Source organism: Hemicordylus capensis, chromosome 2 (assembly GCF_027244095.1).
Source record: "Hemicordylus capensis ecotype Gifberg chromosome 2, rHemCap1.1.pri, whole genome shotgun sequence".
NCBI classification, from domain to species: domain Eukaryota; kingdom Metazoa; phylum Chordata; class Lepidosauria; order Squamata; family Cordylidae; genus Hemicordylus; species Hemicordylus capensis.
In genome coordinates, this window is record NC_069658.1 from 226,344,687 (window position 1) to 226,365,981 (window position 21,295).

A 21,295-nucleotide genomic window follows, 5' to 3' on the forward strand; every position below is an offset into this window, starting at 1 on the left:
AAACAAAATGGCCACCACGCATTCTCAAATGGCCTCTGCTAGGCCTAGGGTCACACAGAGGCCATTTATTATTTATTATTTGTTTCAAAAAAAATTATTTGTTCGATTTGAGCATTTGCGGTGGCCATTTTGTTTTCGGTGGCCTTAAAAAATTTTTTTTTGAAAAATGGCGCCCCCCTTCAAGTGGCACCCAGGGCATATGCCCTGCCTGTCCCACTCTAGATATGCCCCAGGCGATGACACATGAGTAGATCCCCCCTGCCGGGAGGCTGCAACAAAGTCTCTCCATGCAGGGCATTCTGGGACTTCCAGCAGCCTCACGGTCCCCGATCCCTGCAGCCCCTGCCAGCTCCATGACGGAGCCGGTAGTCGTGTGGGCGGTGAGTCCGGCCACCCAGAGCTCCGCCGCCGAGAGCAGGGAGAGTGGGCTCTCCCCACAGATCACACTGAGGCACTTCACAGCAATCGTGCGAAGCACCTTACTATATCAGTGCCTTTTGCTTGTTTGAGAAATAACTGAGTGATCAGCCTCTGAAGACCTCAGAGTAAAATCAGTTGAGGGTGCAGATCAGCACTTTTGTTCACTGAGGGTTCTGAGGCCAGAGTTGTCCAGATATGTCTTGGCAGGTTCTAGATAGTGCCCAACATTCTCAGCAGGACTACGAAAATAAGTAACCCTATGGAGATGCCAAAAGACTTTAAAAAATCCATCTGGAAGGAGGAGAAAGAAATGAAAATTGTGCCCTTCCTCCAGCCTGGGGGGGGGGGGGACGGGACTATAGAACAGTTAAGATTAAGAACAATTTTCACTTCTTCCTTCTCCATCCTGATGGAGTTTTAAACTGCATTAATCTGTCTGGATCTTGGGGGATCTTGGGGTCATGGTGGACAGCTCGTTGAAAGTGTCGACTCAATGTGCAGCAGCTGTGAAAAAGGCCAATTCCATGTTAGGGATCATTAGGAAGGGGATTGAAAATAAAACTGCTCATATTATAATGCCCTTATACAAAACTATGGTGTGGCCACACCTGGAGTCCTGCGTACGATTCTGGTCACCACATCTAAAAAAGGACATTGTAGAACTGGGAAAGGTGCAGAAGAGGGCAACCAAGATGATTAACGACCTAGAGCACCTTTCTTATGAGGCTAGGTTACAACACTTGGGGCTATTTAGTTTAGAAAAAAGACGACTGCGGGGAGACATGATAGAGGTCTATGAAATCATGCATGGTGTGGAGAAAGTGGATAGAGAGAAATTCTTCTCGCTCTCACATAACACTAGAACCAGGGTTCATCCCATGAAATTGATTGCCAGGAAATCTAGGACCAACAAATGGACGTACTTTTTCACACAACGCGTGATCCACTTGTGGAACTCTCTGCCACAGGATGTGGTGACAGCCAACAACCTGGATGGCTTTAAGAGGGGTTTGGATGACTTCATGGAGGAGAGGTCTATCAATGGCTACTAGTCGGAGGGCTACAGGCCACCTCCAACCTCAAAGGCTGGGTGCCTCTGAGTACCAGTTGCAGGGGAGTAACAGCAGGAGAGAGGGGATGCCTTCACCCCCTTGCCTGTGGGCTTCTCAGGGGCATCTGGTGGGCCACTGTGTGAAACAGGATGCTGCACTAGATGGGCCTTGGGCCTGATCAAGCAGGGCTGTTCTTATGTTCTTATGTCTGTGGGTTTCACCCCCAGGAACAGATACCTCGAGTTTAAAACCCCCATCATCTGGTTAAAACTCCATCTTATGGAAGGAGTAGAGAACAGAAAAAATCATGCCCTCCCTGCTTTGCCTGCTCGGTTGTGGAGAAAGTTAGGGAGCAGCTGAGTATTTTTGTGTGTCTGCAGCACTACTATCATTTTTGTAGCCCTGTAGAGAATGTCAGCCAGTAACTTCCTGACTACGAGAGGCTATTCACACAATCTGCAAAAATTGGGCTAAGGAAGCCTAGCCCGATTTTTGCATACCGTGTGAACCACCGGGCTCGCTCTGCAAACCCAGTTTTTTTGCTCCTGAGTTGCTGTGGCGCCGCTCTGCAGCCACCCTGGCAGGGCTTTTTGATCGTCTGCGGGGAGAGTGGGCTTAGCCCGCTCTCCCTGCTAAACTGGACAAAGCAGGTCTCACTGATCGTGAGACCCGCCTCTGAATGTAGAGCTGCTTGATAAGGAGAATCGTAAGGGCACTCTAGGAGGCTATCCTCACGGCTGCTCGAAAGTGGGACAAGGGAGCCCAGCCCACTTTCGAGCGGTCATGAGAACCACCGGGCTCATGGGCAAGCCTGGCGGTTCAGCAGCAGCTAGCCCACCTAAGTATCCCTCCCTTAAGAACATAAGAAGAGCCCTGCTGGATCAGGCCCAAGAAGGCCCATCTAGTCCAGCATCCTGTTTCGCACAGTGGCCCACCAGATGCCGCTGGAAGCCACAGGCAGGAGTTGAGGGCATCCCCTCTCTCCTGCTGTTACTCCCCTGGTACTCAACTGGTACACAGAGGCATCCTGCCCTTGAGGCTGGAGGTGGCCCACAGCCCTCCGACTAGTAGCCGTCAATAGACCTCTCCTCCATGAAGTTATCCAAACCGCTCTTAAAGCCATCCAGGTTGTTGGCCGTCACCACATCCTGTGGCAGAGAGTTCCACAAGTGTTCCCTTAAAACGAGGTTAGTGGAGTAAGTGCTCCACTAACCCCATTTCCGTGATTATGAGTCACCACAGTGAGAGTCCGTGCTGCAGTGACTCACAAGACCCCTGACTGGGAGAGTAAAACAAGCCTCCTGGTGGTGGTGGTGGTGGTGTCTCCCCAGAATGCCCTGCACACTCACACGAGGTATCCTGGGATTTACAGGGGCTCGGAGCCCCCGATCCCTGCCATCCCTATCAGCTCCGTGATGGAGAGAGAGAGAGAGAGAATCAGTGCAATGCAGACCAAGTGCTATGGGGCAGCAATGGGCCCTGGAGAACTCTGGACCCAAAGAACCACCAAGCACCCTGTGACCTGGCGTTTCTGGCACCCATTAAGAAGCAGCTCAGCTACTACTGACTGGAATTTCCAAGAGCCGTAGAGTCTTTTGGGTCAGTTCTGGAAGGTTGGGAGGAGGGGACAGGGAAGGTGAGCAGGGGCTACAAGGTGGACTTTTGAACCCTCTGCAGAATAAGAGAAGCTGTCAAAGTAAAGTTGGAAGGCTAACCTATCTGGAGGGTTCTCACGCCCCACCTTCCAGGAGAGGAGGTGACAGGTCTGTCCTCAGTGCCCAGAAAGATATGCTTGAGAAAATACAGATTTCGCCTGGCTGGCAGATATCAAGCAGACCTCCAGAGCCCAAACCCAACACAGCCCCCCCAGGTGTGTGTTCTGCCTTAAACAGCCGGGGCCCCTCTCCCCATTCCTGCAATGCCGGGCAGGCAGGCAGCCACCCAAAGAAAGGTGGCCTCAAAGGGATGACTGTTCACGGCTGTGTTGGGTCTCTTCCTGAAGGTCTCACGAAGACACGTTATGATGCTGCTGGGTCACACCTGAGAAAGTACAGGGGAGGAGACACAGCCTCTGAAGAGAACTAGGCATGCTGGTCAGCAGGTGAGTTTTTGCAGCTGCCCACACTGCCAATTCCTCCTTGGTTAAAGTGCAGACAGGGGCGGATTAACCCTTTTGCCGCCTGGAGGCAAGCAAGGAATTTGCTGCCCCTCCCCCTCCCAGGGCCAGACTGGGGGCACTGAGAAGGCGGTGGAATGTATGTGGGGAGGGTGCCGGGTTTTCAGCAGAATGGGTGATTAAGGGCGGGAGTATTCACTGCTGCCGAGTGTGGTGGGGCACATGGGCACCCTACAGGTGGAGCGCACCAGGAATATGCCCCATTGCCCAGTTCGAGCCTGCCCCCTCCCCACAGTGTGTGTCCCAAGCCGAAGCCGATCCCCACCAGCCCCGCCCCGGCTCCCCACAGGTGATCCAACAGGCTGGCCATAGTGGGTTAACTTTCCAGGGTTTTGCACATCATTCATGGAAGGTCGAGGTGCAGCTGGTTCTCAGGACGTGCCTAGCTTTAAAAGCAGTTCTTCCTTTTGAAGGCTGTTCCTTCCAAGGTATGCCGGCCGCGGCTCCCTTGAAAACTACCGAGTCGCCCCTGACTTCAACACTTCACTGACATCTTTCACAGTGCAAGTGAAATGCCCGCCCCATTCGGCTGTTTTGATCTGCCATCTTTCAGCATGCAGGATGTGATGGGCAATGCCCCATTTCTAAATTGGGGCTCACACCTGCCTCTGCTCTATAAGGCTTTACCCCCAAGTTGTGTTTGGCTGGTTGTGGAGAGGGGAAACCCGCTCTGGCCTTGCAAACAGGCTTGGGGACGTGCAAGGCCCGGCTTCAATGAAGCCCTGCAGCACCACCTAGCTCCTTCTGCTAAGCACTTCTTGCCATGTAAGCGAAGTAAATGCCAGCCTCGCTTGCTGCTTCTCCTTCCCCGGCCTCTCTTGCAAAAGCCGCTCTCTCTGGGACTTCCCATTGCCTCCTTCCCCCAGCAGGAGCTGCCTTCCTCTTCTTCCTCCTCCTCCTCCTCCTCCTCCTCCTCCTTCTCCATGCGGGAGCCTGTGTCATTCAGGCACAGCGTGACATGCAGGGGAGGGAGCCGTGAACCGAAACCGCATGGGTGGGTGTTGGAGCAAGGTGGTGCTAAGTAGCCCAGATGACACAGTGGACAGGGAGGGAAACAAAGACCCTCTGCCTGCCTATATCTTTTGGTAGCAAAGCATGACTTGTCCACTTAGCTAAGCAGAGTCTGTCCTGGTTGCATAAGAATGGGAGACTAGAAGTGTGAGCACAGTAAGAGATTCCCCTCAGGGGATGGAGCCGCTCTGGGACGAGCAGAAGGTTCCAAGTTCCCTCCCTGGCAGCATCTCCAAGATAGGGCTGAGAGAGATTCCTGCCTGCAATCTTGAGAAGCCACTGCCAGTCTGTGAAGACAATACTGAGCTAGATGGACCTATGGTCTGACTCAGTATATGGCAGCTTCCTATATTCCTATGTTTCTATGAAATTTCTGGCCATTGGCCTGGAGATCCGCCCGTGTGTGTTCTTGGAAGGTTCCCGCACCTAGGCTGCTTCCAGCAAAAGCACCAGGCACAGCAACGTCAGATGGTCTTTGCTGCCGGTGGACCTGCCACTGATCCTCCAAGAAATAGGGAGGGAGGGAGGGGAGAGGAGAGTCAATTAGTGGAGGGGATCCGCCATGCATTCTAAGGCAAAAGTCCCCCGGGGAGCGAGTGGAGCTCTTCGGGCCCTGAGGCAACATGATCAACCCCTCCTCCCATGCCCTCCAGCCCGCCTCAGTCATTCTTGTAGCCCTGATCATCCCAGCAATGTCGTGTACGCAATGAGAACTGGAAGAATCGCCACCCAGCAGTGAATAGGACCACTTCCCCTTTAGAATAGGAAGGAAGGATCGTTCCTTCCTCCTGCCCCGGCAGCAGCAGCAGCAGCAGCGGCAGCCAGCCGCTGCTTGGAGTCTGCCCAAGAAGCTCCCTGCTGGCTTCCAGCCCCAACCACAACATACACCGCAGCCTGTTGGCTGCTGCTGCTGTCCCTGTCCCTCAGTCCCGCCACCGCCTCCAGATTGCACCACAACGGGAATTTGAGACACAAAACCACAATTTAAATAGATGTATTTATTTCAAAAAAACAAATCCACTGCCTCTCCCGTAATCCGCCTATGAGTGCAGAAGATAAAACGCGAGGAAAGCAAAGCAAGCAGAGGTGCTGGGGACGGGGAGGTTCTTTTAAAATAGTAATATACAGAGAATAACTGTAAAGTGGGGAACTATTTGGAGCCAGAGGGTTCCGAATGGCTCTCTAAGAAGGCCTGCAAGCAATTCCTGGATTCGTGGGCTGTAGCTTACTGGTTGGCTGTCAAACTTTTTTTTTAAAAAAAGTAATAATGAAGGGAGAGGTCTTGGGCCTCCTCCTCCTGGGATGTGATTGATGGGATAAGAAACCTGGAGAAAGCTGTGGGAATGCACACAGAGAAAGAAGCCGAGAGGAGCTGAGGAAATGCGGACGGTCCATTTAACACTGCGAATTAAACACAGCTCCGGATCTGCTGAAAAGCAGATTCGCTTTTCTGATAACCCAGGACATGAAGCCATGTCTGAATAACTCTCTAGGCCCTGAAGGAGAGCGGCCTGCCAGCTGAGCAACAACTTGGTCTTCACTCTCCCCCTCCCACTTCTCTAAAGAAGAAGAAGAGAGGGAGATGGGGATGGGGCCCATCTTCACTGTTTGTCCCAGGGGGCCCCACTCCAGCCTGGTTACATCACCAGGAGAAGTGCTTGAGTTCCGCTTCCCCACACGCCAAGCTGAGCTCTGCATCCAGGGAACTGAAAGGGAGAAGCTGGCTACAACCCAGGAAATGGCTGGGGTCCCCTAAGAGCAAAGCAAAACCTCCTCACAAGGCCACTGCAGCGCCCGGCTCCCCCACCCTCAAGGATATGAGGCAGACTCCCCCCATAGCATCACTCGTGTGCTATGGAAGGGACCCCCTTGGGCATCATGGAGCTAAATGTTAAATAAGAGCAGAGCGGGGGGGAGAATCTCTCACAAGGGCCAACCGGAGAAAATGTTTCTGCAAAAGGGGAGGGAAATTCATAGATGACCTTTCTTACATGCTCAGCGTCTCTCTGATGACCACCTCTGGGGACAGAAAAGGATTTCTTGACTGGTCTTTAAGAAGGATTGTCTTCCCTTGCAGACATGTAGCTGGGCTCACTTGTTCGAGTCGTCTGCTGTGCTTGGCTTTAAAGGCATCTAGGTGTTCTCTCTTCCTTCTCTCTTCCTTCTCATGACACAGGGTGGGATTATGTTGGGTTTATGAGCCTGAGGCTGGTTACGGGGGGCAGGCAGTCCTGCTTGTGGAGAGGTAAGAACATAAGAACAGCCCGGCTGGATCAGGCCCAAGGCCCCTCTAGTCTGGTCCAGCATCCTGTTTCGCACAGTGGCCCACCAGATGCCGCTGGAAGTCACAGGCAGGAGTTGAGGGTGTGCCTTCTCTCCTGCTGTTACTCCCAAACAACTGGTACCCAGAGGCATCATGCCTTTGAGGTTGGAGGTGGCCTGTAGCCCTCCGACTAGTAGCCATTGATAGACCTCTCCTCCATGAAGTTATCCAAACCCCTCTTAAAGCCATCCAGGTTGTTGGCTGTCACCACATCCTGTGGAAGAGAGTTCCACAAGTGGATCAGGCGTTGTGTGAAAATGTACTTCCGTTTGTTGGTCCTAGACCTCCTGGTAATCAATTTCATGGAGTGACCCCTGGTTCTAGTGTTTTGTGAAAGGGAAAAGAATTTCTCTCTCTCCACTTTCTCCACACCATGCATGATTTTATAGACCTCTATCATGTCTCTCCGCAGTCATCTTTTTTCTAAACTAAAAAGCCCCAGGTGTTGTATTCTTGCCTCATAAGGAAGGTGCTCTAGGCCCCTGATCATCTTGGTTGCCCTCTTCTGTACCTTTTCCAGTTCAACAATGTCCTTTTTAAGATGTGGTCTCCAGAATAGTATGCAGTATTCCAAGTGTGGTTGCACCATAGTTTTGTATAAGGGCATTATAATATTAGCCATTTTATTTTCAATCCCCTTCCTAATGATCCCTAGCATGGAATTGGCCTTTTTCACAGCTGCCGCACATTGAGTCAACACTTTCAATGAGCTGTCCACCACGGCCCCAAGATCCCTCTCCTGGTCCGTCACCGACAGCTCAGATCCCATCAGCATATACTTGAAGTTGGGGGTTTTCGTCTCAATGTGCATCACTTTACACTTGCTAACATTGAACCTCATTTGCCATTTTGTCGCCCACACCCCCAGTTTGGAGAGATCCTTTTGGAGCTCCTCACAATCCGTTTTGGATTTCACTACCCGGAAGAGTTTGGTATCATCTGCAAATTTGGCCACATCGCTGCTTACCCCTGCTTCTAGATCATTGATGAATAAATTAAAAAGCACCGGTCCCAGTACAGATCCCTGGGGGACCCCACTTTTTACTTCCCTCCATTGTGAAAACTCTCCATTTATACCTACCCTCCGTTTCCTGTCTTTCAACCAGTTAGCAGTCCACACATGTACTTGTCCCCTTGTCCCATGACTGCTAAGTTTCCTCAGGAGTTTTTGGTGAGGAACTTTGTCAAAAGCTTTTTGGAAGTTCAGGTAGACTATGTCAACTGGATCATCTTGATCCACACACTCGTTGACACTCTCAAAGAACTCCAAAAGGTTGGTGAGGCAAGATTTACCTTTGCGGAAGCCATGCTGGCTCACTCCCAGCAGGGCCTGTTCTTCTAGGTGCTTTACAATTTTATCCTTGAGGATGCTTTCCATCAATTTGCCTGGAACAGACGTTAGGCTAACCAGCCTGTAATTTCTCGGATCGCGCCTGCATCCCTTTTTGAAAATTGGTGTTACATTTGCTACTCTCCAGTCCTCTGGTACAGAGCCCGATTTAAGGGATAAGTGAAATATTTTAGCAAGGAGGCCGGCAATTTTGGCAATTTCACATTTGAGTTCTTTGAGGACTCTTGGATGGATGCCATCTGGTCCTGGTGATTTGTTAGCTTTCAGTTTTTCCAGACAGTTTAGAACAGGGATTCTCAACGTTGGTTTCCCAGATGTTATTGGACTTCAACTCCCATAATCCCCCACCAAAGGGCACTGGAGCTGGGGATTATGGGAGTTGAAGTCCAGTAACATCTGGGGACCCAACGTTGAGAATCCCTGGTTTAGAACATCATCCCTTGTCACTTCTATCTGACTCAGCTCTCTAGCCTCCATCCCTAAAAAACCTGGTTCAGGAACAGGTATATGCTCAGTATCCTCTGCCGTAAAGACAGACACAAAGAACTCATTCAGCTTCTCTGTAACCACCATATAATGTTCCAAGCTGTTCTGCATGTTGTTGGCTTCATCAGGTGCCTTGCTTTCTGCAGCACCTGTAGGAGCGGAGCTTAGGGATGGTTTATGGGGGCCAGGGGAGGGGCTGAAATTTCTGCAAGTGTGCATGAGGGATGGGCTGTAGATTTCCTTAATGCCGCCTGTTTTAGCTGTTTGCTAATATTGCAAGCACTGCCTACAAGCACAGGAGCTTGGAGGTTTCCTAGTGCAACCTGATGTTCAGTGCAGGAAACTGCTCTAGCAAAAGAACATAAGAACAGCCCTGCTGGATCAGGCACAAGGCCTATCTAGTTCAGCATCCTGTTTCACACAGTGGCCCAGCAGATACCTCTGGTGATCCCACAGAGAAGAGGTATGTGCACACCCTCTCTCCTGCTGTTGCTCCCCTGCAACTGGTATTGAGAGGCATCATGCCTCTGAGGCTGGAGATGGCCCACAGCCATCAGCCTAGTAGCCATTGATAGACCTGTCCTCCTTTTTGGAAGTCCAAGCATACTATGTCAAATGGATCACTTTTATCCACATGCCTGTTGACACTCTCAAAGAACTCCAAAAGGTTAGTGAGGCAAGTCTTGCCCTTGCAGAAGCCATGCTGGTTCTCCTTCAACAAGGCCTGTTCTTCTATATGCCTAAAATTTTTGTCCTTTATGCTTTCCATCAATTTATCTGGCACCAAAGTTAAGCTGATTGGCCTGTAATTTCCCGGATCTCCCCTGGATCCCTTCTTGAAAATTGGAGTCCCATTGGCTGCTTTCCAGTCCTCTGGTACAGAGCCTGATTGTAGGGATAAGTTATATACAGTGGTCCCTCGACTTACAAACTTAATCCGTTCCGAATGCACATTCGTAGGTCGAAAAGTTCGTAAGTCGAAAAGCGGTTTCCCATAGGAATGCATTGGAAACGGATTAATTTGTTCCGGAGCCTAGGAAAAAGACCCAGACACCCAGTTTTTTGTGCAAAACTCTTTATCAAGTGCACTTTAAAGGCATGCAAACTGCACAGCAACATTACTTTTCAACAATAAACATTTACAACAGCACTTTATCATTTTTTTGGGACCTGATGCAGGTCACTTCAGGGCACTTTAAAGGCAGGCAGGCACACTCAACATGCCTCAGCCTCAGCCAACATTTCTAAACCTTACTCAACACAGTTTTTGGACCTGATGCAGGTCACTACAGTGCTTTTCAAAGACAGGCAGGCACAATGAACATGCCTCAGCCAACATTTTAAAGCATTACTGTACACACCTCAGCTTTGGAACATGTTAAGGACACTTGTGTGCAATTCTAAGGCAGGCACTCTTCGAAGGAACATGCCTCACCCTCAGGTTACATTTCTTTACACCACACACCTCAACTTGGGAATAGGAAAAACAGGAAAGGGAAACTGTAAACAGCAATGAACTTTTTAATTTTCAAACAAAAAAAATCATTTCTGGGAAGAGGAGGCAGAGGGTGACAACTGGGAAGAACAGCAAGGTTCTTCCTCCTGCCTTGCCTGCTTCACCACAAACCGGTCCATGGTCTGCTGCCTCTGTCTCTTGCAGAGCATTGCTCGCCATGGGGCAACGACCACATTATCAAAGTGCTCCACAGCTTCCTGGGCTGCAGCCTGATCCTCACTGAGATTGTTCACAAAAATTCGTAAGTCGAGGAAACCGCATCTAAAACCGCCAACGGATTTCCGTTCGGATGTCGAAAAATTCGTAAGCGTGCGGCCACTTTTTTCGTTTGTAAGTCGAAAAATTCGGATGCCGAGTAGTTCGTAAGTCGAGGGACCACTGTATTTTTACTACATTGCACCACATTTGCCATTTTGTCATCCACTTCCCCACTTTGGGAGAACTTTTTGGAGTTCCTCACAATCTGTTGTAGATTTCACTACCCTCAATAATTCAGTGTCATCTGCAAATTTGGCCATTTTGCTGCTTACCCCAACTTCTAGATCATTGATTGATTGATTGATTGATTGATTGTTACATTTGTATACCGCCTTTCATTAAAACAATCCCAAGGCGGTTCACACAAAAATTAAAAACAAGACTATACAAATGACACAATTAAAATAATATAAAAACCTGTGTAAAAAGCCAAGATTTAACAAACTTTCTAAAAACTGTGACGGAGACTGAGGAGCGAATAGCCACCAGGAGAGCATTCCAGATTCTGGGGGCAGCAACAGAGAAGGCCCTGTCCTGCGTGCACGACAACCGAGCCTGCCTCATTGTCGGCACCCGGAGCAGAGCCCCCTCAGATGACCTCGTCAAGCGGGCAGCAACCCTTGGGAGCTAGCGGTCCCTCAGGTATCCCAAGCCCAAACCGTTAAGGGCTTTAAAGGTCAAAAACAGCACCTTGAATTGGACCCGGAATGTTCAGAAACAAACTGGTAGCCAGTGCAACTCTTTCAAAATGGGTATGATGTGATTCCAGCAGGCAGCTCCAAATAAAATCCTAGCTGCTGCATTTTGCACTGGCTGCAATTTCAGAATATTCTTCAAGGACAGCATCATGTATGACGCCAGGGGAGGAACTATCATCGGGCAAGGGAAGGCAGTTGTCTCGGGGCCCAGCTGTCCCAAGGGCCCTCCAGAGACACTGACTCCCCATAGTCCATTGCCCACCACTGTGCCTGGTGTTCCTTCGGGACAACTCCGTCCCGACACCACGTGGCCAAGGGATAGCTGCCAGGGGGGTGAGCCAGGAGTAGTCCTTCTCCCCCCACCCCCAGGCAGCAGTGATCTCACTCACTCCTAGAGAGAACAATGGGGCCTGCCATTAGGCCCTGGCTGCATCTCTTCCCAACTGCAAGGCGCACCTGTGCAGTGGAAAGCTTTCCACTGGCAGGCGCGCTTCTCAGTTGGGAAGAGATGCGGCTGGGGCCGAACGGCAGGCCCCATCGCTCTCTCTAGGAGTGAGATCGCCACTGCCGGGGGGGGGGGGGAGAGAAGGACTCACCGGTGCCAGGGTGGTGGTGGGGAAGGACTACTCCTGGCTCACCCCCGCCCTCGCCAGCAGCGGTTTCACTCCATCCCAGAGTTACTTCCCCCCCCTCCAATGGGGAACAACGCTTCTTCCGTTTGTTTCATTGATCTGTTCCCCACTAGGGTGGATCGTACAGGGGAAATGATATACATTGAATGAATTATTTCATATAGTATTTACTTGTTGGGGAGGGGAGAGTGCCAATGGCTACTGGGGGGTGGGATAGAAAGCTCTTTAAAGTGCTTAAAATTGCCTGCATGAAACCATTGGGTGGGGTGGGGTGGGGAGAAGGACCAGGCTGACTCACCCCCCCACACACACACCGGCAGCCATCCCTCAGCACAGCAGCATGCACGGTAGAGAAGAAAAGGCATGGAGGAGGTTTGGCGCGATCGGATGGGGTTGGTGTGGTGCCCTTATAAAGCCTGCAGCCTCTCTCTCTCTCTCTCTCTCTCTCTCCCCCCTCCCCAAGCCTCCAGTCCTGTCCCAGTTTCCCTCTTTCCGCAGTCTGCATTCTTTCTCTCGCGCACGTGCAAAGCCTCCCTGCCCCCCTCCTGCCCCTCTTTCTTTCCCCATGCCCGCTCGCGCTCTCTCTCGCCAAGCTCATGAAAATAATAATTGCAAGCAGAGCTACTGCTATCCTTAGGGCAGGGACCACCTAAGCATCCTTATTCTAAAACAGAAATCCTTTACAATCAAATGCTGTGTGATTTTCCTTCTATGTTATGCCTCCATGCTCCTGGAAAGTGCTGCTTAGTTCTACTGTTTTGACTTTCCTCCTACTCCTCTCAACCCCCAACAAAACTGACTTCACTAAAATAATCAATGATAATCTCATTGCTGTGTGGTTTGTTATGGGGCAGCTAACAAATAAAGTTTATCATCATCATCATCATCATCATCATCATGAAATCTTTATTGCAGGCATTAACCAGTATTCATAGAGGGTTTTTGACTGAGCGCAATGCCAAATGAATATTATCAGCATAATATATTTCTGATAGCAATAGCAATAGCAATAGCACTTACATTTATATACCGCTCTATAGCCGGAGCTCTCTAAGCGGTTTACAATGATTTAGCATATTGCCCCCAACATTCTGGGTACTCATTTTACCGACCTCGGAAGGATGGAAGGCTGAGTCAACAATAGTCAGACGTATGAAAAAAATTGCTTAGTTGATTTCAAGTGCTTATAAGTCTGTAAATGAAATCTAGGAGACTGGTACTGCAATTCTGAATATGCCTGCCCTACAAGAAAAACATGCTTGCAATGAATGCTTTTAAATATGTAGGGTTAGGATGAGTTTTAGATGAACAATTCTGAAGGTTTTTGTGCACCTATTTGGGAGTTCTGCTTTCTATAGGGACCTTCTGCATGAACAGATGCTCTGCCACTGAGCTATGGCCCCACGCCCGTGTCCCTAACTGTGTATGTGGCAATGTGTAATCATCAGCCCCTACAGCAGGGGGAGGTAGCGAGACAGCGACTTACCAGGGACACATCCTAAACACGGACTTCTAAGCAGGACAAAGTTAGGGTGCCTACTTTTCACTTATCCTAATTTGGTTCCCTACCACCACCACCCGCAGATCTACTGCGAATTTGGTTAGTATTCTTTGTAACATGGGTTACACAGGGATATTGCCTACACTTTGAGTGACCACTGTCTTGAAACAACTTGGGGAATGGGCAAAAAACAAATTGCCCTGCTTGGGTTCCCCTAGGACCTCCTCTCACGTGCTGTGAAAATCTGTCAGAGGCACATCGGCTACAAAGGGGTGTTGCCTATCCTTTGAGTGGCCGCCATCATGAAACAAGATGGCAGTTTGGCATAAAAGTACCCTCCTTGGGGTCTCTTAGGACCTTCTCCCATGTGCTATGAATTTGGTTTGTGCTGCCTATACTTTGAGAAGCGGCCAAAACCACACAAAAACCCAGATCCACCGCCAGACCTCCAAGAGAGGAGACCAGCAGCATCTTCAACCCACGGATGGTCATGAATCTTTGTTGGCCACCTGGTATTATTCAAGTGAAATGCACTCTGGTTGCAGAAGTGAGTCCCAGAACTGTAAAGAGGTTTCTGGGATATGCAGCATCTTCTCCCCACTTCCTCCCCTGCCCCCATTGCCACATTATCCAGCACAGGAAGCAATGAGTCTACCCCACTCCATATCCCCACTCCTCCAACTATTAATTTCTATGGATATGTGTGCTAGGGTTAAGTAATGACTAGAGGCCCCGTCTCTTAAACCCAGATCTTGGTTGCTCTGCTGTAGGGCAAGGGTAGTCAACCTTGGCTCTTCAAGTGGTTGTTGAACTACAACTCCCATCACCCCCCCCGTGGCAGGGATGATGGGAGTTGTAGTTCAACAACAGCTGGAGAGCCAAGCTTGCCTACTCCTGCCATAGGGGCTGATTACACACTACCCACGTACACAGTTAGGGACTGGGGTTGGGGCCATGGCTGGAGGTGGAGCATCCACTATGCATGCAGAAGGGACCAGATTCAACCCTGGCAGCATCTCCAGTTAGGGCTGGGAAACATTCCTGCCTGAAACCTTGGAGAGCCACTGCCAGTCAGTGTAGATGAGTTGATGGCCCAAGGAGCTGACTCAGTATACGGCAGCTTCCTAATACCCCTACTAACACCTTGCACTGGCTTAGCGATTCTAAGGGAGCCTAGTGAGAAATGACTGGGGATTGGAGATCAGAGAGCACCACGGAGTGAGCTGATGCCACCCCCTACAGCTGTTTGCACAGGCTGCCTTGCCACCTGTGCCTGGAAACAGAAGCATTGCAGAATATATGTTTTGCAGTTTGTACCAGCTGCTTCGTGATCATAACAGGAAACCACTGCAGGGGCAATTTAGAATCAAAGAAGATTCAAGACACACCTGGACAGCCTTTGCTGAGCAACCCAGCAGCAAGGACAGAGGAAACAGAGCATAGGGTGAACATAGGAAGCTGCCATATACTGAGTCAGACCGTTGGTCCATCTAGCTCAGTATTGTCTACACAGACTGGCAGCGGTTCCTCCAAGGTTGCAGGCAGGAATCTCTCTCAGCCCTCTCTTGGAGATGCTGCCAGGGAGGGAACTTGGAACCTTCTGATGCTCTTCCCAGAACGGCTCCATCCCCTGAGGGGAATATCTTGCCGTGCTCACACATCAAGTCTCCCATTCAGATGCAACCAGGGCAGACCCTGCTTAGCTATGGGGACAAGTCATGCTTGCTGCCACAAGACCAGCTCTCCTCTAGGAGCATGAGACTGTGTGCCTCTAAAGGTAAAGTGTGCTATCGAGTCGGTGTCGACTCCTGGAGACCACAGAGCCCTGTGGTTTTTCTTTGGTAGAATACAGGAGGGGTTTACCATTACCATCTCATACTCATCAGTATGAGATGATGCCTTTCAGCATCTTTCTATATCACTGCTACCCGATAGAGGTATTTCCCATCGTCTGGGAAACATACTAGCGGGAATTCAAACTGGCTTGCTAGTCAAGTCATTTCCCCGCTGAGCCTGCCGCTACTCCTCAAAGGTAATTTCAAAGGTGGCTACTACTCAAAGGTAATTTCAGTAAGGCCTGTTCCTAGCTAAGTGTGCCCTGAGACTCCTACCTTGGAAATACAAAGAACAGCAGTTGTCAGATTCCAGTTCTAGTATCTGTATTATAGTCTGTAGAGTTTCCCATAGGAACTGTATTTTGCTAACCCCGCAAAAGGGTTAATTTGAGCTCACTTCTTAGCTAAGAGGAGACACTCTCAGCCTCCCCCAGGCAGATACAGTGTGCCGGTGGAGCCTTCCTGAGGCTGGCTTGCCGGCATTAGCTGCACTTCTTTCTCTCCAAAGCTGCTCCTTAGCTTAGGGTTTCTCGCAGAAGGCTTCTCCCTGACAGCATCTTCCGCCTGCTGCCCATAGATGAGGCCTGTTTCTTCCCCTGGAGAGCTCACCCCTGTTCTTGGCCATGAGTCAACTATACCGTGTGGCAGTGAGTTCCAAAGATCAGTTCCGGACTGTGTAGACAACAGTTTCAGTTTTCTCGGAAAGAGAACTGTGTGATTGGCACCACAAACCCTTGCCCCTGCATTCCCCATCACTGTTCACTGAGTAGTTCCACGTACTCTGGGTACTGGCTGATATCCAGTAATATGCACTCTTACATATGTGCTACTGGGGAGGAGCAGTTTCCATGGACCCCGCCCCCCCCGTTGTCCGCTGTACCTCCTGAAAATATGTCCTGAGTGTCCCACAACCCTCAGGGACATATCTTTCCAAAGGCACAATGTAGCAGTGTCTACCACCTCAGAAGCAACCCCTACCCTGCTTGCTCTGGAGCTTCTCACCTCCTTGTCTCCTCCTCATGTCCTTCGTTCAAGTTTGTTTGTTTGCAAATGGCAATGCCACTGGGCTGGCTGACCTCGCTGCTGCAGAGCTTCCCGCATGCCTGCCTGCTGCTAAGTCACAGGCACACGAGGCAGGCAGGAGGCTGCTGACCCACCCCAACCGGAAGAGAGAGGGCGCGCAGGTGCAGCTGCTCAGCTCTTGCCTTGAAAGCACAGGAAAGCCACCCCCCCACCAATCGGCATCCTGACTGCGCTGAGGAGGCTGCTGGCCACGCAGTGATCGGGTGGGTGCTGCGGCTGCAGGGGATAGGTGTGTGTGATTGACCACTGGGGGGCCCTTTGAGGCAGCGGGCCAGGAGACAACTGTCTCCCCTTGCCTAATGGATGGTACGCCCCTGGTGGAGCGTGTAAAACCGCTGCAAGCAGGCGCTGGCATTCGCCCCCCAGCACTCTCTGATCTCCACCCCCCAGAGTCAGATTTCACTGGGCTCACTTAGCTTCACGGGTGCCTCATGACCTATATGTTTGCAGAAGCACCTTCTCTTCCAAAAAGTGCGGCTTTTCTTGGGATTGCTGCTCTGCTGTTCTTCCCGAGTGGAAGAACCAAAGTTATACCTCCACAACTTGCGGCTGATGGGAGTGGAGAGCTGGTCTTGTGGTGTGTAAAAGGTAAAGTGCACCGTCAAGTCTATTTTGACTCCTGGCGCCCACAGAGCCCTGTGGTTTTCTTTTGGTAGAATACAGGAGAGGTTGACCATTGCCTCCTCCCGTGCAGTGTGAGATGATGCCTTTCAGCAGCTTCCTATATCACTGCTGCCCGATATAGTACCAAGGGAATTTGAACCAGCAACCTTCTGCTTGTTAGTAGCAAGCATGAATTTGCTAAGCAGGCTCTGCCCTGGTTTGCATTTGAATGGGAGACTCCATGTGAGCGCTGTAAGATATTCCCCTTAGGGGATGGGGCATGGGCAGACACTCTCACAGATGTGCATGTAAAAACATGTGCCTTCCTCTTTTTGCCCTGGGAAATAACATTTGACTCAAGTAGGAAAGTCCCATGAATGTGCCAGCTATTTAGCGATTATTGCTTTTGAAGTCCCCCCCCACCTCTTCTAAAAAATGGTTTTGCGGTGATTGTAGCCAGGGAGCCTGGATGAAAAGTCGAATAAAGGAGAGGTTGGTGGCATTAGGAGGCTGCTGGTCACTCTGACAGAGACAGAGAGAAATAGAGGAACAGGAAACCGACAGCAGGAAGGAGAAGAATGGAGAAGGAAGGAAAGGCAGAGAGGGAGAGGAAGCAGAGAGCTGCTAATCTCAGCCAAAATGGCTGGGATAGATTCAGACTTGCTTTTATTACACGATGATTGAGAGACAAACTTACATCTGATTTTATGAACAGCTCTTGGGATTTCCAAGTTTGATCCTGTCAAGAAAGAAAGAGTTGAACAATATCCACACTATTCTTATTGCTGCAAGGAATAAGGGCCCTAACAGGTTGTGCAGCATCTTAAAGGGCAAACCTAGAAGATCACAGGGCCATCATTACTGAACTGATTTTAATTGTCTGTAACAAAATATGGAACTTAAGCATTCTGTATATTTAATGTTCATTTTCTTATGTTTCCTATTCCTGTTTCCTATTTCCTGTTAGTCCCCTTTCCCATTGATTGATTGATTGATTGATTAAGTGCCATCAAGTCGGTGTCGACTCTTAGCGACCACATAGATAGATTCTCTCCAGGATGATCTGTCTTCAGCTTGGCCTTGAAGGTTTCTCAGTGGTGCATTCATTGCTGTCGTAATCGAGTCCTTCCACCCTGCTGCTGGCCATCCTCCTCTTCTCTTTCCTTCAACTTTTCCCAGCATTATGGACTTCTCAAGGGAGCTGGGTCTTCCCATAATGTGTCCAAAGGATGATAGTTTGAGCCTGGTCCTTTGGGCCTCGAGTGAAAATTCTGGATTGATTTGTTCTATGATCCATTGGTTTGTTTTCCTGGCTGTCCATGGCATTTGCAGAAGTCTTCTCTTTTCCCATTATTGATCTATATCCCACCCCTACAATAACTAGTGTTTTTTTAAAAAATATTTCCTTTATTATTGTTGTTTCCAAATTGTTTTCTAGGGAGTCATATGCCAGTACTCTGCAGCACATAATTTATACAAAACGGTGGCCAACATGATGCACAGTTCTAAGGTATTGATGTGGCCACCATTGGACAAGGGGGTACAGATGTCCCTGGTCCATTGGGATTGAGGGTGCCATCATGGTGCCCGCTTGCCCTCCCCCAGGGCACCCCCTTGCCCTCTTCCTACACCCAGCTGGTGAGCGAAGTGGTCGCTGGCTGGGAGTATGTGGCATGGCCCCTCTCTCACTCCCAGCAAGTGCTTCCTTTGCCAGCTGGGGACCTGCCGGGGCACAGCCACCATTGAACAGTCAGGTTCAAAGAACCCTGCCCTGAGTCTCTGAAGGGCCACCAGAGCCCACTGGAGTTCATTCCCAGCCACCATTTGCTGGCTGGGTGCATTTATTTCCCTTGAGGGAGAGGAAGGGAAATGAATGCACTCTGGAGGGCTCATGCAGGGACGGAGCGCCAGTATTTCTTGGCTTCTCTGACTAGTGGAGTGGGTGTGGCCATGGGGGCTGTCATGGAGGGCACCTGCACTTCTGGATTTGCAGTGACATTACTGTCTATGTGTCAGATGCTGTGCAGGTCAGTTGTGATGTCATCTCGTGCCAGTGGGAGGGCTCACATCACTTCTTTTAATTTAACTCTCCCCCCCTCCCACTTTTGGCGGGGAAAAATCCAAGTGGGTTTTACAACTAGGTCCTAAAAGCAAAACACATTCAGTAAAAATACAGAAATGCAGTTCATCGAAAGCATCAGAGCCAGGAGTAATGAGAGCAGTAAACCGTATACCAGTGTTTATTGACAAGGCATAAATTATAACCGTTCTTTGTTCCACCTGGTACTTAATTTCCACCATAACACATACAAGGAAGGAGTCAAACAAACATCAGGAGGGAGAGAATTCTGGGCTGTGGGGGCCACTATGGAGAAGGCCCTTTCTAGGCATTCAAGAGAGTGCCACTGGACCCACTTACAAATAGGCAGGGAGGAGGTCCCACCCTGGCAAGTCACTCACCAAAGTGCTGACTGTGCTGGCAGGAGAGCTGGTCTTGTGGTAGCAAGTATGAATGGTCCCCTTTACTAAGCAGGGTCTACCCTGGTTGGCATTTAAATGGGAGACTTGATGTGTGAGAAGCACTGTAAGATAGTCCCCTTAGGGGATGGAGCCACTCTGGGAAGAGCATCGAGGTTCCAAGTTCCCTCCCCGGCAGCTTCTCCAAGATAGGGCCGAGAGAGATTCCTGCCTGCAACCTTGGAGAAGCTGCTGCCAGTCTGTGTGGACAATACTGAGCTAGATGGACCACTGGTCTGACTCAGTATATGGCAGCTTCCTATGTTCCTATGTGGGGGCGAGCAGCTGGACAATGAGGGCTTGTGTCTCCTGGGCCAGGTGCTCATAATATGGCTGATGAAGGGAAAGAGGATGCTGGGTCATCTGGGTCTTGGCAACTCAGATCTGGAGCTGCAGATAAGTGCAACGCTAGCCAGAAAAGAGGGACTTGGCTGAGTTACAAATCTAAACCACAAATCACTACTTGTCATCATCTTGGAAACCCCAGTGGAAGGAATGTGATTGACTTCCCCAATATGTCTGTCTAAGACAGCAACATCCTGCCTAGGGATTCTGTTGACTAAGAGGCTGTCCCGTTTCCTCCCAGGCAAGACACAACTTGGAAAGCTCAAGGGAAGGGCTTTGTTTTTACTCCACAACTAGCAAAGTCCAAGTCCTCGGGAAGAGCTGCTCCTAATTCTTGGAATAGCAGGGAGAGGAGTACCCAGCAGCCTGCCTGTCCCAATTTACCCCAACATGCAAGATGGAAGAGAGCTGATCTTGCGGTAGCACGCAAGAATTGTCCCCTTTGCTAAGCAGGGTCTGCCCTGGTTTGCATTTGAATGGGAGACTACACATGAGCACGAAGATGTTCCCCTTAGGGAATGGGGCCCTTCTAGGAAGAACGTCTGCTGGCTTGCATGCAGGAGGTTCCAAGTTCCATCCCTGGCAGCATCTCCAAGATAGGGCCGAGAGATAGTCCTGTCTGCAACCTTGGAGAAGCTGCTGCCAGCCTGTGTAGACAATACTGAGCTTGATGGACCAATGGTCGGACTCAGTATAAGGCAGCTTCCCATGCCCAGACTGTGAAAAGGGCAGGCAGAACAGATGAGGAAGGGGTGAGATGGGACAGAGGAATGTGAACGTCAAGCTCTTCTTTTGGATGCTCCTGTGTCTTCGTGTTTGAACAAGGAGCCAAATTCAGCCCAGCTGAGAAAGAAGAACTCTCCCATTTCCCAGCATGAACAAATGGTCAAAGATCTTTCTCCTGCGGTCTGTGCCAGGAGCAGACACAAAGCAATGGGTGGGAAGGGCTCTAAATCATAGGCTTGGCTTCCAACATTTTTGCACATGGCTTGCTATGTGCACATCAGGATCCTGGGATTTGGGATCTGAGATCCCGTAGACCTTTTGGATAGAGCTGAATGGAAGTGTCTGTAGATGGTTCTATGGAATGATGGAGCCAAGGACTTTCTTTCTGCCTTCATGCAGCAAGGAAGAAGATCATGGATGACAGTGGGAGACAAAATGGCAAATGCAGTTCAGTGCAAGCAAGTGAAAAGTCATGCATATAGGGGCAAAAAACCACAACATGACATAGACACTGATGGAGTCTGAACTGTCAGTGACTGGCCAGGAGAGAGAGCTTGGGGTCATGGTGGACAGCTTATTGAAACAGCAGCTGTGAAAAAGGCAAATTCCATGCTAGGGATCATTAGGAAGGGGCTTGAAAATAAGAATGCTAATATTCTTATGCCCTTATATGAATCTATGGTTCAGCATTATTGGAGTACTGGTGCACATTTGGAGTATTGCATACAGTTCTGGTCACCGTATCTTAAGAAGGATATTGCA